This window comes from Schistocerca gregaria, chromosome 6 (assembly GCF_023897955.1).
Source record: "Schistocerca gregaria isolate iqSchGreg1 chromosome 6, iqSchGreg1.2, whole genome shotgun sequence".
Taxonomy (NCBI): domain Eukaryota; kingdom Metazoa; phylum Arthropoda; class Insecta; order Orthoptera; family Acrididae; genus Schistocerca; species Schistocerca gregaria.
Genome location: NC_064925.1, coordinates 21,659,805 through 21,676,839, shown reverse-complemented (window position 1 = coordinate 21,676,839; position 17,035 = coordinate 21,659,805). Strand labels below are relative to the sequence as shown.

The window sequence follows — 17,035 nt, the reverse complement described above, 5'->3', positions numbered from 1 at the left end:
CGTCAAAATTAACACACATACTTTATGTGACTCAAAAGCCGAACGAGTTACTTTCCGACGTTGTTTTAGATGTGCAAGTGCCAGTCAAAACTCGCGGTGTCGGCACTCTGCTGACCATTTCGCTAGTTAACACCGGCCTTGTTGTGTGTGTTTCAAGCTCAAGAGCATTTCCAAGCAAAAAATGGTCAACAGCAACATTCAGACGGTTTCGTACTGCTCAATTGCCACATGAAAACGCTATGTTTCTTTTTCAGAACTGGAAAAAAACGAGCGTGACAACATTCGAACCTGTAATCATCAGATCCGAAGTCCAACGCCTTATCCATTAGGCCACATGGTCACTGACGACCAACTATGTCATGTATACGACTCATCTCGAAACGCTCACACCCCTGAGGATTTGTGTTTTCGTTCTACACAGCCGCTGCCCCTTGCTCTTTCCCACCCATTCGTTACATTCAACCTCTTACGAGACCGACCAAATATAGACTGAGAAACAAGACCACACACTTTGTGCATTCGGAATCGAAGGCAGGGCGTCCCTCGCCGCATTTGCTACGATAGCCATTTGCTACTTCTGCAGAAGCGGCGGCCGCGGCGGCGGCGACGACGACGACGACGACGACGACGACGACGACGACGACGACGTCGACGACCGCGAGAGGCTCTGAGATATGTGAGAAATACATCTATAAAATGTAATTCAGACTGCCTCGTCCCACTTTATGCTGTACCGCTTTGGCAAATGCTTTATGTGTGCCATTCGCCTTAATCACATCTGAGAGTAATTCATAAGAAAACGCCTGTCGCTAATTGTTCGTCATCACAGATACTGTTTGCTATACGGCCACGACGCGCAACTGATTTCCAAAATTCATCTTTCTCCTGTGAGGATGGAACTTCCGATGCCTGGTTTATTAGAGCAGTGCTCTACCACTGAGCTAAGGAGGCGCGGCCTAGCGGTACTCTTGGCTACTTCGTCCTTACGGTCGTCTGCATCATCAGACTTCAGCTGACAACACTTCATATTACCGGCTAATATTTGCGGCTATGGCGACCCATTACTGCTTGGCTACACATCTGACACGTAACCGATGTGCTCTCCAAACAACAACACTTGCATTTCAGAACATGTCTTCCACACATGTCTACAAAATCACCTTCACATTCAAATACAGTTTCCTTGTGAGTGACAGAGACGTAGGCAAAGTTTAAAGTTGCTATTTCCATTACATCTCGTTAATCAGAAAAACGGTAATTTACATCTGCAGCGGAACAAAATTCCGTTCCGCCCAGCGTGTGGCTCGAACCCACGATCCTAGGATTAAGAGTCTGACGCTCTACCGACTGAGCTAGCCGGCTACCTCGTTGAATACCTGCCGGATAGCACGTCACACAGTACTCGTTTGGGTTGGGTGGTCCCATACAGAATCTCTCCATGCTGCCTAATGTTTTCCTAACGTCACACTCGTCACGTACTTCACTTTTATGTCATAATCATTTCTGAGAGGTAAAGAAGTTGCATGACAGCATGCAGAGCTAGTGGCGTCAAAATTAACACACATACTTTATGTGACTCAAAAGCCGAACGAGTTACTTTCCGACGTTGTTTTAGATGTGCAAGTGCCAGTCAAAACTCGCGGTGTCGGCACTCTGCTGACCATTTCGCTAGTTAACACCGGCCTTGTTGTGTGTGTTTCAAGCTCAAGAGCATTTCCAAGCAAAAAATGGTCAACAGCAACATTTAGACGGTTTCGTACTGCTCAATTGCTACATTAAAACGGTATGTTTCTTTTTCAGAACTGGAAAAAAACGAGCGTGACAAAATTCGAACCTGTAATCATCAGATCCGAAGTCCAACGCCTTATCCATTAGGCCACATGGTCACTGACGACCAACTGTGTCATGTATACGACTCATCTCGAAACGCTCACACCCCTGAGGATTTGTGTTTTCGTTCTACACAGCCGCTGCCCCTTGCTCTTTCCCACCCATTCGTTACATTCAACCTCTTACGAGACCGACCAAATATAGACTGAGAAACAAGACCACACACTTTGTGCATTCGGAATCGAAGGCAGGGCGTCCCTCGCCGCATTTGCTACGATAGCCATTTGCTACTTCTGCAGAAGCGGCGGCCGCGGCGGCGGCGACTACGACGACGACGACGACGACGACGTCGACGACGACGACGACGACCGGGAGAGGCTCTGAGATATGTGAGAAATACATCTATAAAATGTAATTCAGACTGCCTCGCCCACTTTATGCTGTACCGCTTTGGCAAATGCTTTATCTGTGCCATTCGCCTTAATCACATCTGAGAGTAATTCTTAAGAAAACGCCTGTCGCTAATTGTTCGTCATCACAGATACTGTTTGCTATACGGCCACGACGCGCAACTGATTTCCAAAATTCATCTTTCTCCCGTGAGGATGGAACTTCCTTATTAGAGCAGTGCTCTACCACTGAGCTAAGGAGGCGCGGCCTAGCGGTACTCTTGGCTACTTCGTCCTTACGGTCGTCTGCATCATCAGACTTCAGCTGACAACACTTCATATTACCGGCTAATATTTGCGGCTATGGCGACCCATTACTGCTTGGCTACACATCTGACACGTAACCGATGTGCTCTCCAAACAACAACACTTGCATTTCAGAACATGTCTTCCACACATGTCTACAAAATCACCTTCACATTCAAATACAGTTTCCTTGTGAGTGACAGAGACGTAGGCAAAGTTTAAAGTTGCTATTTCCATTACATATCGTTAATCAGAAAAACGGTAATTTACATCTGCAGCGGAACAAAATTCCGTTCCGCCCAGCGTGTGGCTCGAACCCACAATCCTAGGATTAAGAGTCTGACGCCGGCCTTGTTGTGTGTGTTTCAAGCTCAAGAGCATTTCCAAGCAAAAAATGGTCAACAGCAACATTCAGACGGTTTCGTACTGCTCAATTGCTACATTAAAACGGTATGTTTCTTTTTCAGAACTGGATAAAAACGAGCGTGACAACATTCGAACCTGTAATCATCAGTTCCGAAGTCCAACGCCTTATCCATTAGGCCACATGGTCTCTGACGACCAACTATGTCATGTATACGACTCATCTCGAAACGCTCACACCCCTGAGGATTTGTGTTTTCGTTCTACACAGCCGCTGCCCCTTGCTCTTTCCCACCCATTCGTTACATTCAACCTCTTACGAGACCGACCAAATATAGACTGAGAAACAAGACCACACACTTTGTGCATTCGGAATCGAAGGCAGGGCGTCCCTCGCCGCATTTGCTACGATAGCCATTTGCTACTTCTGCAGAAGCGGCGGCGGCGACGACGACGACGACGACGACGACGACGACGACGACGTCGTCGACGACGACGACGACGACGACGACGACCGCGAGAGGCTCAGAGATATGTGAGAAATACATCTATAAAATGTAATTCAGACTGCCTCGTCCCACTTTATGCTGTACCGCTTTGGCAAATGCTTTATCTGTGCCATTCGCCTTAATCACATCTGAGAGTAATTCTTAAAAAAACGCCTGTCGCTAATTGTTCGTCATCACAGATACTGTTTGCTATACGGCCACGACGCGCAACTGATTTCCAAAATTCATCTTTCTCCTGTGAGGATGGAACTTCCGATGCCTGGTTTATTAGAGCAGTGCTCTACCACTGAGCTAAGGAGGCGCGGCCTAGCGGTACTCTTGGATACTTCGTCCTTACGGTCGTCTGCATCATCAGACTTCAGCTGACAACACTTCATATTACCGGCTAATATTTGCAGCTATGGCGACCCATTACTGCTTGGCTACACATCTGACACGTAACCGATGTGCTCTCCAAACAACAACACTTGCATTTCAGAACATGTCTTCCACACATGTCTACAAAATCACCTTCACATTCAAATACAGTTTCCTTGTGACTGACAGAGACGTAGGCAAAGTTTAAAGTTGCTATTTCCATTACATCTCGTTAATCAGAAAAACGGTAATTTACATCTGCAGCGGAACAAAATTCCGTTCCGCCCAGCGTGTGGCTCGAACCCACTATCCTAGGATTAAGAGTCTGACGCTCTACCGACTGAGCTAGCCGGCTACCTCGCTGAATACCTGCCGGATAGCACGTCACACAGTACTCGTTTGGGTTGGGTGGTCCCATACAGAATCTCTCCACGCTGCCTAATGTTTTCCTAACGTCACACTCGTCACGTACTTCACTTTTATGTCATAATCATTTCTGAGAGGTAAAGAAATTGCATGACAGCATGCAGAGCTAGTGGCGTCAAAATTAACACACATACTTTATGTGACTCAAAAGCCGAACGAGTTACTTTCCGACGTTGTTTTAGATGTGCAAGTGCCAGTCAAAACTCGCGGTGTCGGCACTCTGCTGACCATTTCGCTAGTTAACACCGGTCTTGTTGTGTGTTTCAAGCTCAAGAGCATTTCCGAGCAAAAAATGGTCAACAGCAACATTCAGAGGGTTTCGTACTGCTCAATTGCTACATTAAAACGGTATGTTTCTTTTTCAGAACTGGAAAAAAACGAGCGTGACAACATTCGAACCTGTAATCATCAGATCCGAAGTCCGACGCCTTATCCGTTAGGCCACATGGTCACTGACTACAAACTATGTCATGTATACGACTCATCTCGAAACGCTCACACCCCTGAGGATTTGTGTTTTCGTTCTACACAGCCGCTGCCCCTTGCTCTTTCCCACCCATTCGTTACATTCAACCTCTTACGAGACCGACCAAATATAGACTGAGAAACAAGACCACACACTTTGTGCATTCGGAATCGAAGGCAGGGCGTCCCTCGCCGCATTTGCTACGATAGCCATTTGCTACTTCTGCAGAAGCGGCGGCGGCGACGTCGACGACGACGACGACGACGACGACGACCGCGAGAGGCTCTGAGATATGTGAGAAATACATCTATAAAATGTAATTGAGACTGCCTCGTCCCACTTTATGCTGTACCGCTTTGGCAAATGCTTTATCTGTGCCATTCGCCTTAATCACATCTGAGAGTAATTCTTAAAAAAACGCCTGTCGCTAATTGTTCGTCATCACAGATACTGTTTGCTATACGGCCACGACGCGCAACTGATTTCCAAAATTCATCTTTCTCCTGTGAGGATGGAACTTCCGATGCCTGGTTTCTTAGAGCAGTGCTCTACCACTGAGCTAAGGAGGCGCGGCCTAGCGGTACTCTTGGATACTTCGTCCTTACGGTCGTCTGCATCATCAGACTTCAGCTGACAACACTTCATATTACCGGCTAATATTTGCAGCTATGGCGACCCATTACTGCTTGGCTACACATCTGACACGTAACCGATGTGCTCTCCAAACAACAACACTTGCATTTCAGAACATGTCTTCCACACATGTCTACAAAATCACCTTCACATTCAAATACAGTTTCCTTGTGACTGACAGAGACGTAGGCAAAGTTTAAAGTTGCTATTTCCATTACATCTCGTTAATCAGAAAAACGGTAATTTACATCTGCAGCGGAACAAAATTCCGTTCCGCCCAGCGTGTGGCTCGAACCCACTATCCTAGGATTAAGAGTCTGACGCTCTACCGACTGAGCTAGCCGGCTACCTCGTTGAATACCTGCCGGATAGCACGTCACACAGTACTCGTTTGGGTTGGGTGGTCCCATACAGATTCTCTCCATGCTGCCTAATGTTTTCCTAACGTCACACTCGTCACGTACTTCACTTTTATGTCATAATCATTTCTGAGAGGTAAAGAAATTGCATGACAGCATGCAGAGCTAGTGGCGTCAAAATTAACACACATACTTTATGTGACTCAAAAGCCGAACGAGTTACTTTCCGACGTTGTTTTAGATGTGCAAGTGCCAGTCAAAACTCGCGGTGTCGGCACTCTGCTGACCATTTCGCTAGTTAACACCGGTCTTGTTGTGTGTGTTTCAAGCTCAAGAGCATTTCCAAGCAAAAAATGGTCAACAGCAACATTCAGACGGTTTCGTACTGCTCAATTGCTACATTAAAACGGTATGTTTCTTTTTCAGAACTGGAAAAAAACGAGCGTGACAACATTCGAACCTGTAATCATCAGATCCGAAGTCCGACGCCTTATCCGTTAGGCCACATGGTCACTGACTACAAACTATGTCATGTATACGACTCATCTCTAAACGCTCACACCCCTGAGGATTTGTGTTTTCGTTCTACACAGCCGCTGCCCCTTGCTCTTTCCCACCCATTCGTTACATTCAACCTATTACGAGACCGACCAAATATAGACTGAGAAACAAGACCACACACTTTGTGCATTCGGAATCGAAGGCAGGGCGTCCCTCGCCGCATTTGCTACGATAGCCATTTGCTACTTCTGCAGAAGCGGCGGCGGCGACGTCGACGACGACGACCGCGAGAGGTTCTGAGATATGTGAGAAATACATCTATAAAATGTAATTCAGACTGCCTCGTCCCCTTATATGCTGTACCGCTTTGGCAAATGCTTTATCTGCGCCATTCGCCTTAATCACATCTGAGAGTATTTCTTAAAAAAACGCCTGTCGCTAATTGTTCGTCATCACAGATACTGTTTGCTATACGACCACGACGCGCAACTGATTTCCAAAATTCATCTTTCTCCTGTGAGGATGGAACTACCGATGCCTGGTTTATTAGAGCAGTGCTCTACCACTGAGCTAAAGAGGCGCGGCCTAGTGGTACTTTTGGGTACTTCGTCCTTACGGTCGTCTGCATCATCAGACTTCAGCTGACAACACTTCATATTACCGGCTAATATTTGCAGCTATGGCGACCCATTACTGCTTGGCTACACATCTGACACGTAACCGATGTGCTCTCCAAACAACAACACTTGCATTTCAGAACATGTCTTCCACACATGTCTACAAAATCACCTTCACATTCAAATACAGTTTCCTTGTGACTGACAGAGACGTAGGCAAAGTTTAAAGTTGCTATTTCCATTACATCTCGTTAATCAGAAAAACGGTAATTTACATCTGCAGCGGAACAAAATTCCGTTCCGCCCAGCGTATGGCTCGAACCCACGACCCTAGGATTAAGAGTCTGACGCTCTTCCGACTGAGCTAGCCGGCTACCTCGTTGAATACCTGCCGGATAGCACGTCACACAGTACTCGTTTGGGTTGGGTGGTCCCATGCAGAATCTCTCCATGCTGCCTAATGTTTTCCTAACGTCACACTCGTCACGTACTTCACTTTTATGTCATAATCATTTCTGAGAGGTAAAGAAATTGCATGACAGCATGCAGAGCTAGTGGCGTACAAATTAACACACATACTTTATGTGACTCAAAAGCCGAACGAGTTACTTTCTCGTCGTTGTTTTAGATGTGCAAGTGCCAGTCAAAACTCGTGGTGTCGGCACTCTGCTGACCATTTCGCTAGTTAACACCGGTCTTGTTGTGTGTTTCAAGCTCAAGAGCATTTCCAAGCAAAAAATGGTCAACAGCAACATTCAGACGGTTTCGTACTGCTCAATTGCTACATGAAAACGGTATGTTTCTTTTTCAAAACTGGAAAAACAAGAGCGTGACAGTAATTGAACCTGTAATCTTCAGATCCGAAGTCCGACGCCTTATCCATTAGGCCACACGGTCAATGACTACCAACTATAACATGTATACGACTCATCCCGAAACGCTCACACCCCTGAGGATTTGTGTTTTCGTTCTACACATCCGCTGCCCCTTGCTCTTTCCCACCCATTCGTTACATTCAACCTCTTACGAGACCGACCAAATATAGACTGAGAAACAAGAGCACACACTTTGTGCATTCGGAATCGAAGGCAGGGCGTCCCTCACCGCATTTGTTACGATGGCCATTTGCTACTTCTGCAGAAGCGGCGGCGGCGGCGACGACGACGACGACGACGACGACGACGACGACGACCGCGAGAGGCTCTGAGATATGTGAGAAATACATCTATAAAATGTAATTCAGACTGCCTCGTCCCACTTTATGCTGTACCGCTTTGGCAAATGCTTTATCTGCGCCATTCGCCTTAATCACATCTGAGAGTATTTCTTAAAAAAACGCCTGTCGCTAATTGTTCGTCATCACAGATACTGTTTGCTATACGGCCACGACGCGCAACTGATTTCCAAAATTCATCTTTCTCCTGTGAGGATGGAACTTCCGATGCCTGGTTTATTAGAGCAGTGCTCTACCACTGAGCTAAAGAGGCGCGGCCTAGTGGTACTTTTGGGTACTTCGTCCTTACGGTCGTCTGCATCATCAGACTTCAGCTGACAACACTTCATATTACCGGCTAATATTTGCAGCTATGGCGACCCATTACTGCTTGGCTACACATCTGACACGTAACCGATGTGCTCTCCAAACAACAACACTTGCATTTCAGAACATGTCTTCCACACATGTCTACAAAATCACCTTCACATTCAAATACAGTTTCCTTGTGACTGACAGAGACGTAGGCAAAGTTTAAAGTTGCTATTTCCATTACATCTCGTTAATCAGAAAAACGGTAATTTACATCTGCAGCGGAACAAAATTCCGTTACGCCCAGCGTGTGGCTCGAACCCACGACCCTGGGATTAAGAGTCTGACGCTCTACCGACTGAGCTAGCCGGCTACCTCGGTGAATACCTGCCGGGTAGCACGTCACACATTACTCGTTTGGGTTGGGTGGTCCCATACAGAATCTCTCCATGCTGCCTAATGTTTTCCTAACGTCACACTCGTCACGTACTTCACTTTTATGTCATAATCATTTCTGAGAGGTAAAGAAATTGCATGACAACATGCAGAGCTAGTGGCGTCAAAATTAACACACATACTTTATGTGACTCAAAAGCCGAACGAGTTATTTTCCTACGTTGTTTTAGATGTGCAAGTGCCAGTCAAAACTCGTGGTGTCGGCACTCTGCCGACCATTTCGCTAGTTAACACCGGTCTTGTTGTGTGTGTTTCAAGCTCAAGAGCATTTCCAAGCAAAAAATGGTCAACAGCAACATTCAGACGGTTTCGTACTGCTCAATTGCTACATTAAAACGGTATGTTTCTTTTTCAGAACTGGAAAAAAAAGGGCCATGAGAACATTCGAACCTGTAATCATCAGATCCGAAGTCCGACGCCTTATCCGTTAGGCCACATGGTCACTGACTACAAACTATGTCATGTATACGACTCATCTCTAAACGCTCACACCCCTGAGGATTTGTGTTTTCGTTCTACACAGCCGCTGCCCCTTGCTCTTTCCCACCCATTCGTTACATTCAACCTCTTACGAGACCGACCAAATATAGACTGAGAAACAAGACCACACACTTTGTGCATTCGGAATCGCAGGCAGGGCGTCCCTCGCCGCATTTGCTACGATAGCCATTTGCTACTTCTGCAGAAGCGGCGGCGGCGGCGACGACGACGACGACGACGACGACGACCGCGAGAGGCTCTGAGATATGTGAGAAATACATCTATAAAATGTAATTCAGACTGCCTCGTCCCACTTTATGCTGTATCGCTTTGGCAAATGCTTTATCTGCGCCATTCGCCTTATTCACATCTGAGAGTATTTCTTAAAAAAACGCCTGTCGCTAATTGTTCGTCATCACAGATACTGTTTGCTATACGGCCACGACGCGCTACTGATTTCCAAAATTCATCTTTCTCCTGTGAGGATGGAACTTCCGATGCCTGGTTTATTAGAGCAGTGCTCTACCACTGAGCTAAAGAGGCGCGGCCTAGTGGTACTTTTGGGTACTTCGGCCTTACGGTCGTCTGCATCATCAGACTTAAGCTGACAACACTTCAAATTACCGGCTAATATTTGCAGCTATGGCGACCCATTACTGCTTGGCTACACATCTGACACGTAACCGATGTGCTCTCCAAACAACAACACATACATTTCAGAACATGTCTTCCACACATGTCTACAAAATCACCTTCACATTCAAATACAGTTTCCTTGTGACTGACAGAGACGTAGGCAAAGTTTAAAGTTGCTATTTCCATTACATCTCGTTAATCAGAAAAACGGTAATTTACATCTGCAGCGGAACAAAATTCCGTTACGCCCAGCGTGTGGCTCGAACCCACGACCCTGGGATTAAGAGTCTGACGCTCTACCGACTGAGCTAGCCGGCTACCTCGGTGAATACCTGCCGGGTAGCACGTCACACATTACTCGTTTGGGTTGGGTGGTCCCATACAGAATCTCTCCATGCTGCCTAATGTTTTCCTAACGTCACACTCGTCACGTACTTCACTTTTATGCCATAATCATTTCTGAGAGGTAAAGAAATTGCATGACAAAATGCAGAGCTAGTAGCGTCAAAATTAACACACATACTTTATGTGACTCAAAAGCCGAACGAGTTACTTTCTCGTCGTTGTTTTAGAAGTGCAAGTGCCAGTCAAAATTCGCGGTGTCGGCACTCTGCTGACCATTTCGCTACTTAACACCGGTCTTGTTGTGTGTGTTTCAAGCTCAAGAGCATTTCCAAGCAAAAAATGGTCAACAGCAACATTCAGACGGTTTCGTACTGCTCAATTGCTACATTAAAACGGTATGTTTCTTTTTCAGAACTGGAAAAAAACGAGCGTGACAACTTTCGAACCTGTAATCATCAGATCCGAAGTCCGACGCCTTATCCGTTAGGCCACATGGTCACTGACTACAAACTATGTCATGTATACGACTCATCTCTAAACGCTCACACCCCTGAGGATTTGTGTTTTCGTTCTACACAGCCGCTGCCCCTTGCTCTTTCCCACCCATTCGTTACATTCAACCTCTTACGAGACCGACCAAATATAGACTGAGAAACAAGACCACACACTTTGTGCATTCGGAATCGCAGGCAGGGCGTCCCTCGCCGCATTTGCTACGATAGCCATTTGCTACTTCTGCAGAAGCGGCGGCGGCGGCGACGACGACGACGACGACGACGACGACGACCGCGAGAGGCTCTGAGATATGTGAGAAATACATCTATAAAATGTAATTCAGACTGCCTCGTCCCACTTTATGCTGTATCGCTTTGGCAAATGCTTTATCTGCGCCATTCGCCTTATTCACATCTGAGAGTATTTCTTAAAAAAACGCCTGTCGCTAATTGTTCGTCATCACAGATACTGTTTGCTATACGGCCACGACGCGCTACTGATTTCCAAAATTCATCTTTCTCCTGTGAGGATGGAACTTCCGATGCCTGGTTTATTAGAGCAGTGCTCTACCACTGAGCTAAAGAGGCGCGGCCTAGTGGTACTTTTGGGTACTTCGTCCTTACGGTCGTCTGCATCATCAGACTTCAGCTGACAACACTTCATATTACCGGCTAAAATTTGCAGCTATGGCGACCCATTACTGCTTGGCTACACATCTGACACGTAACCGATGTGCTCTCCAAACAACAACACTTGCATTTCAGAACATGTCTTCCACACATGTCTACAAAATCACCTTCACATTCAAATACAGTTTCCTTGTGACTGACAGAGACGTAGGCAAAGTTTAAAGTTGCTATTTCCATTACATCTCGTTAATCAGAAAAACGGTAATTTACATCTGCAGCGGAACAAAATTCCGTTACGCCCAGCGTGTGGCTCGAACCCACGACCCTGAGATTAAGAGTCTGACGCTCTACCGACTGAGCTAGCCGGCTACCTCGTTGAATACCTGCCGGATAGCACGTCACACAGTACTCGTTTGGTTGGGTGGTCCCATACAGAATCTCTCCATGCTGCCTATTGTTTTCCTAACGTCACACTCGTCACGTACTTCACTTTTATGCCATAATCATTTCTGAGAGGTAAAGAAATTGCATGACAACATGCAGAGCTAGTAGCGTCAAAATTAACACACATACTTTATGTGCCTCAAAAGCCGAACGAGTTACTTTCCTACGTTGTTTTAGATGTGCAAGTGCCAGTCAAAACTCGTGGTGTCGGCACTCTGCCGACCACTTCGCTAGTTAACACCGGTCTTGTTGTGTGTGTTTCAAGCTCAAGAGCATCTCCAAGCAAAAAATGGTCAACAGCAACATTCAGACGGTTTTGTACTGCTCAATTGCTACATTAAAACGGTATGTTTCTTTTTCAGAACTGGAAAAAAAAGGGCCATGAGAACATTCGAACCTGTAATCCTCAGATCCGAAGTCCGACGCCTTATCCATTAGGCCACATGGTCACTGACGACCAGCTATGTCATGTATACGACTCAGCTCGAAACGCTCACACCCCTGAGGATTTGTGTTTTCGTTCTACACAGCCGCTGCCCCTTGCTCTTTCCCACCCATTCGTTACATTCAACCTCTTACGAGACCGACCAAATATAGACTGAGAAACAAGACCACACACTTTGTGCATACGGAACCGAAGGCAGGGCGTCCCTCGCCGCATTTGCTACGATGGCCATTTGCTACTTCTGCAGAAGCGGCGGCGGCGACGACGACGACCGGGAGACGCTCTGACATATGTGAGAAATACATCTATAAAATTTAATTCAGACTGCCTCGTCCCACCATATGCTGTACCGCTTTGGCTAAGGCGTTATCTGCGCCATTCGCCTTAATCACATCTGAGAGTATTTCTTAAAAAAACGCCTGTCGCTAATTGTTCGTCATCACAGATACTGTTTACTATACGGCCACGACGCGCTACTGATTTCCAAAATTCATCTTTCTCCTGTGAGGATGGAACTTCCGATGCCTGGTTTATTAGAGCAGTGCTCTACCACTGACCTAAAGAGGCGCGGCCTAGTGGTACTTTTGGGTACTTCGTCCTTACGGTCGTCTGCATCGTCAGACTTCAGCTGACAACACTTCATATTACCGGCTAATATTTGCAGCTATGGCGACCCATTACTGCTTGGCTACACATCTGACACGTAACCGATGTGCTCTCCAAACAACAACACTTGCATTTCAGAACATGTCTTCCACACATGTCTACAAAATCACCTTCACATTCAAATACAGTTTCCTTGTGACTGACAGAGACGTAGGCAAAGTTTAAAGTTGCTATTTCCATTACATCTCGTTAATCTGAAAAACGGTAATTTACATCTGCAGCGGAACAAAATTCCGTTCCGCCCAGCGTGTGGCTCGAACCCACGACCCTAGGATTAAGAGTCTGACGCTCTACCGACTGAGCTAGCCGGCTACCTCGTTGAATACCTGCCGGAAAGGACGTCACACAGTACTCGTTTGGTTGGGTGGTCCCATACAGAATCTCTCCATGCTGCCTAATGTTTTCCTAACGTCACACTCGTAACGTACTTCACTTTTATGTCATAATCATTTCTGAGAGGTAAAGAAATTGCATGACAGCATGCAGAGCTAGTGGCGTACAAATTAACACACATACTTTATGTGACTCAAAAGCCGAACGAGTTACTTTCTCGTCGTTGTTTTAGATGTGCAAGTGCCAGTCAAAATTCGCGGTGTCGGCACTCTGCTGACCATTTCGCTACTTAACACCGGTCTTGTTGTGTGTGTTTCAAGCTCAAGAGCATTTCCAAGCAAAAAATGGTCAACAGCAACATTCAGACGGTTTTGTACTGCTCAATTGCTACATTAAAACGGTATGTTTCTTTTTCAGAACTGGAAAAAAACGAGCGTGACAACATTCGAACCTGTAATCATCAGATCCGAAGTCCGACGCCTTATCCGTTAGGCCACATGGTCACTGACTACAAACTATGTCATGTATACGACTCATCTCTAAACGCTCACACCCCTGAGGATTTGTGTTTTCGTTCTACACAGCCGCTGCCCCTTGCTCTTTCCCACCCATTCGTTACATTCAACCTCTTACGAGACCGACCAAATATAGACTGAGAAACAAGACCACACACTTTGTGCATTCGGAATCGAAGGCAGGGCGTCCCTCGCCGCATTTGCTACGATAGCCATTTGCTACTTCTGCAGAAGCGGCGGCGACGACGACGACGACGACGACGACGACGACCGCGAGAGGCTCTGAGATATGTGAGAAATACATCTATAAAATGTAATTCAGACTGCCTCGTCCCACCTTATGCTGTACCGCTTTGGCAAATGCTTTATCTGCGCCATTCGCCTTAATCACATCTGAGAGTAATTCTTAAAAAAACGCCTGTCGCTAATTGTTCGTCATCACAGATACTGTTTGCTATACGGCCACGACGCGCTACTGATTTCCAAAATTCATCTTTCTCCTGTGAGGATGGAACTTACGACACCTGGTTTATTAGAGCAGTGCTCTACCACTGAGCTAAAGAGGCGCGGCCTAGCGGTACTCTTGCGTACTTCGGCCTTACGGTCGCCTGCATCATCAGACTTCTGCTGACAACACTTCATATTAGCTTCTAATATTTGCAGATATGGCGACCCATTACTGCTTGGCTACACATCTGACACGTAACCGATATGCTCTCCAAACAACAACACTTGCATTTCAGAACATGTCTTTCACACATGTCTACAAAATCTCCTTCACCTTCAAATACAGTTTCATTGCGACTGACAGAGACGGAGGCAAAGTTTAAAGTTGCTATTTCCATTACATCTCGTTAATCTGAAAAACGGTAATTTACATCTGCAGCGGAAGAAAATTCCGTTACGCCCAGCGTGTGGCTCGAACCCACGATCCTGGGATTAAGTGTCTGACGCTCTACCGACTGAGCTAGCCGGCTACCTCGGTGAATACCTGCCGGGTAGCACGTCACACAATACTCGTTTGGGTTGGGTGGTCCCATACAGAATCTCTCCATGCTGCCTAATGTTTTCCTAACGTCACACTCGTCACGTACTTCACTTTTATGTCATAATCGCTTCTGAGAGGTAAAGAAATTGCATGACAACATGCAGAGCTAGTGGCGTCAAAATTAACACACATACTTTATGTGACTCAAAAGCCGAACGAGTTACTTTCCTACGTTGTTTTAGATGTGCAAGTGCCAGTCAAAACTCGTGGTGTCGGCACTCTGCCGACCATTTCGCTAGTTAACACCGGTCTTGTTGTGTGTGTTTCAAGCTCAAGAGCATCTCCAAGCAAAAAATGGTCAACAGCAACATTCAGACGGTTTCGTACTGCTCAATTGCTACATTAAAACGGTATGTTTCTTTTTCAGAACTGGAAAAAAAAGGGCCATGAGAACATTCGAACCTGTAATCATCAGATCCGAAGTCCGACGCCTTATCCATTAGGCCACATGGTCACTGACGACCAGCTATGTCATGTATACGACTCATCTCTAAACGCTCACACCCCTGAGGATTTGTGTTTTCGTTCTACACAGCCGCTGCCCCTTGCTCTTTCCCACCCATTCGTTACATTCAACCTCTTACGAGACCGACCAAATATAGACTGAGAAACAAGACCACACACTTTGTGCATACGGAACCGAAGGCAGGGCGTCCCTCGCCGCATTTGCTACGATGGCCATTTGCTACTTCTGCAGAAGCGGCGGCGGCGACGACGACGACGACGACGACGACGACGACCGGGAGACGCTCTGACATATGTGAGAAATACATCTATAAAATTTAATTCAGACTGCCTCGTCCCACCATATGCTGTACCGCTTTGGCTAAGGCGTTATCTGCGCCATTCGCCTTAATCACATCTGAGAGTATTTCTTAAAAAAACGCCTGTCGCTAATTGTTCGTCATCACAGATACTGTTTACTATACGGCCACGACGCGCTACTGATTTCCAAAATTCATCTTTCTCCTGTGAGGATGGAACTTCCGATGCCTGGTTTATTAGAGCAGTGCTCTACCACTGACCTAAAGAGGCGCGGCCTAGTGGTACTTTTGGGTACTTCGTCCTTACGGTCGTCTGCATCGTCAGACTTCAGCTGACAACACTTCATATTACCGGCTAATATTTGCAGCTATGGCGACCCATTACTGCTTGGCTACACATCTGACACGTAACCGATGTGCTCTCCAAACAACAACACTTGCATTTCAGAACATGTCTTCCACACATGTCTACAAAATCACCTTCACATTCAAATACAGTTTCCTTGTGACTGACAGAGACGTAGGCAAAGTTTAAAGTTGCTATTTCCATTACATCTCGTTAATCTGAAAAACGGTAATTTACATCTGCAGCGGAACAAAATTCCGTTCCGCCCAGCGTGTGGCTCGAACCCACGACCCTAGGATTAAGAGTCTGACGCTCTACCGACTGAGCTAGCCGGCTACCTCGTTGAATACCTGCCGGAAAGGACGTCACACAGTACTCGTTTGGTTGGGTGGTCCCATACAGAATCTCTCCATGCTGCCTAATGTTTTCCTAACGTCACACTCGTAACGTACTTCACTTTTATGTCATAATCATTTCTGAGAGGTAAAGAAATTGCATGACAGCATGCAGAGCTAGTGGCGTACAAATTAACACACATACTTTATGTGACTCAAAAGCCGAACGAGTTACTTTCTCGTCGTTGTTTTAGATGTGCAAGTGCCAGTCAAAATTCGCGGTGTCGGCACTCTGCTGACCATTTCGCTACTTAACACCGGTCTTGTTGTGTGTGTTTCAAGCTCAAGAGCATTTCCAAGCAAAAAATGGTCAACAGCAACATTCAGACGGTTTTGTACTGCTCAATTGCTACATTAAAACGGTATGTTTCTTTTTCAGAACTGGAAAAAAACGAGCGTGACAACATTCGAACCTGTAATCATCAGATCCGAAGTCCGACGCCTTATCCGTTAGGCCACATGGTCACTGACTACAAACTATGTCATGTATACGACTCATCTCTAAACGCTCACACCCCTGAGGATTTGTGTTTTCGTTCTACACAGCCGCTGCCCCTTGCTCTTTCCCACCCATTCGTTACATTCAACCTCTTACGAGACCGACCAAATATAGACTGAGAAACAAGACCACACACTTTGTGCATTCGGAATCGAAGGCAGGGCGTCCCTCGCCGCATTTGCTACGATAGCCATTTGCTACTTCTGCAGAAGCGGCGGCGACGACGACGACGACGACGACGACGACGACCGCGAGAGG

The 17,035-nt window shown here is 46.3% G+C and overlaps 3 non-coding genes across 3 annotated transcripts; all 3 read right to left on the bottom strand.

The window, feature by feature from the left end:
• Positions 1 to 11,618: 11,618 nt before the first annotated feature.
• On the bottom strand, positions 11,619 to 11,691 carry Trnak-cuu (transfer RNA lysine (anticodon CUU)). The gene has a single exon. It is a non-coding gene; the product is annotated as a tRNA-Lys (tRNA).
• A 1,425-nt stretch (positions 11,692 to 13,116) lies between these two features.
• Positions 13,117 to 13,189, bottom strand: Trnak-cuu (transfer RNA lysine (anticodon CUU)). Its single transcript has one exon. It is a non-coding gene; the product is annotated as a tRNA-Lys (tRNA).
• Positions 13,190 to 16,146: 2,957 nt separating this feature from the next.
• Trnak-cuu (transfer RNA lysine (anticodon CUU)) lies at positions 16,147 to 16,219 on the bottom strand. The gene has a single exon. It is a non-coding gene; the product is annotated as a tRNA-Lys (tRNA).
• Between the last annotated feature and the right edge of the window lie 816 nt (positions 16,220 to 17,035).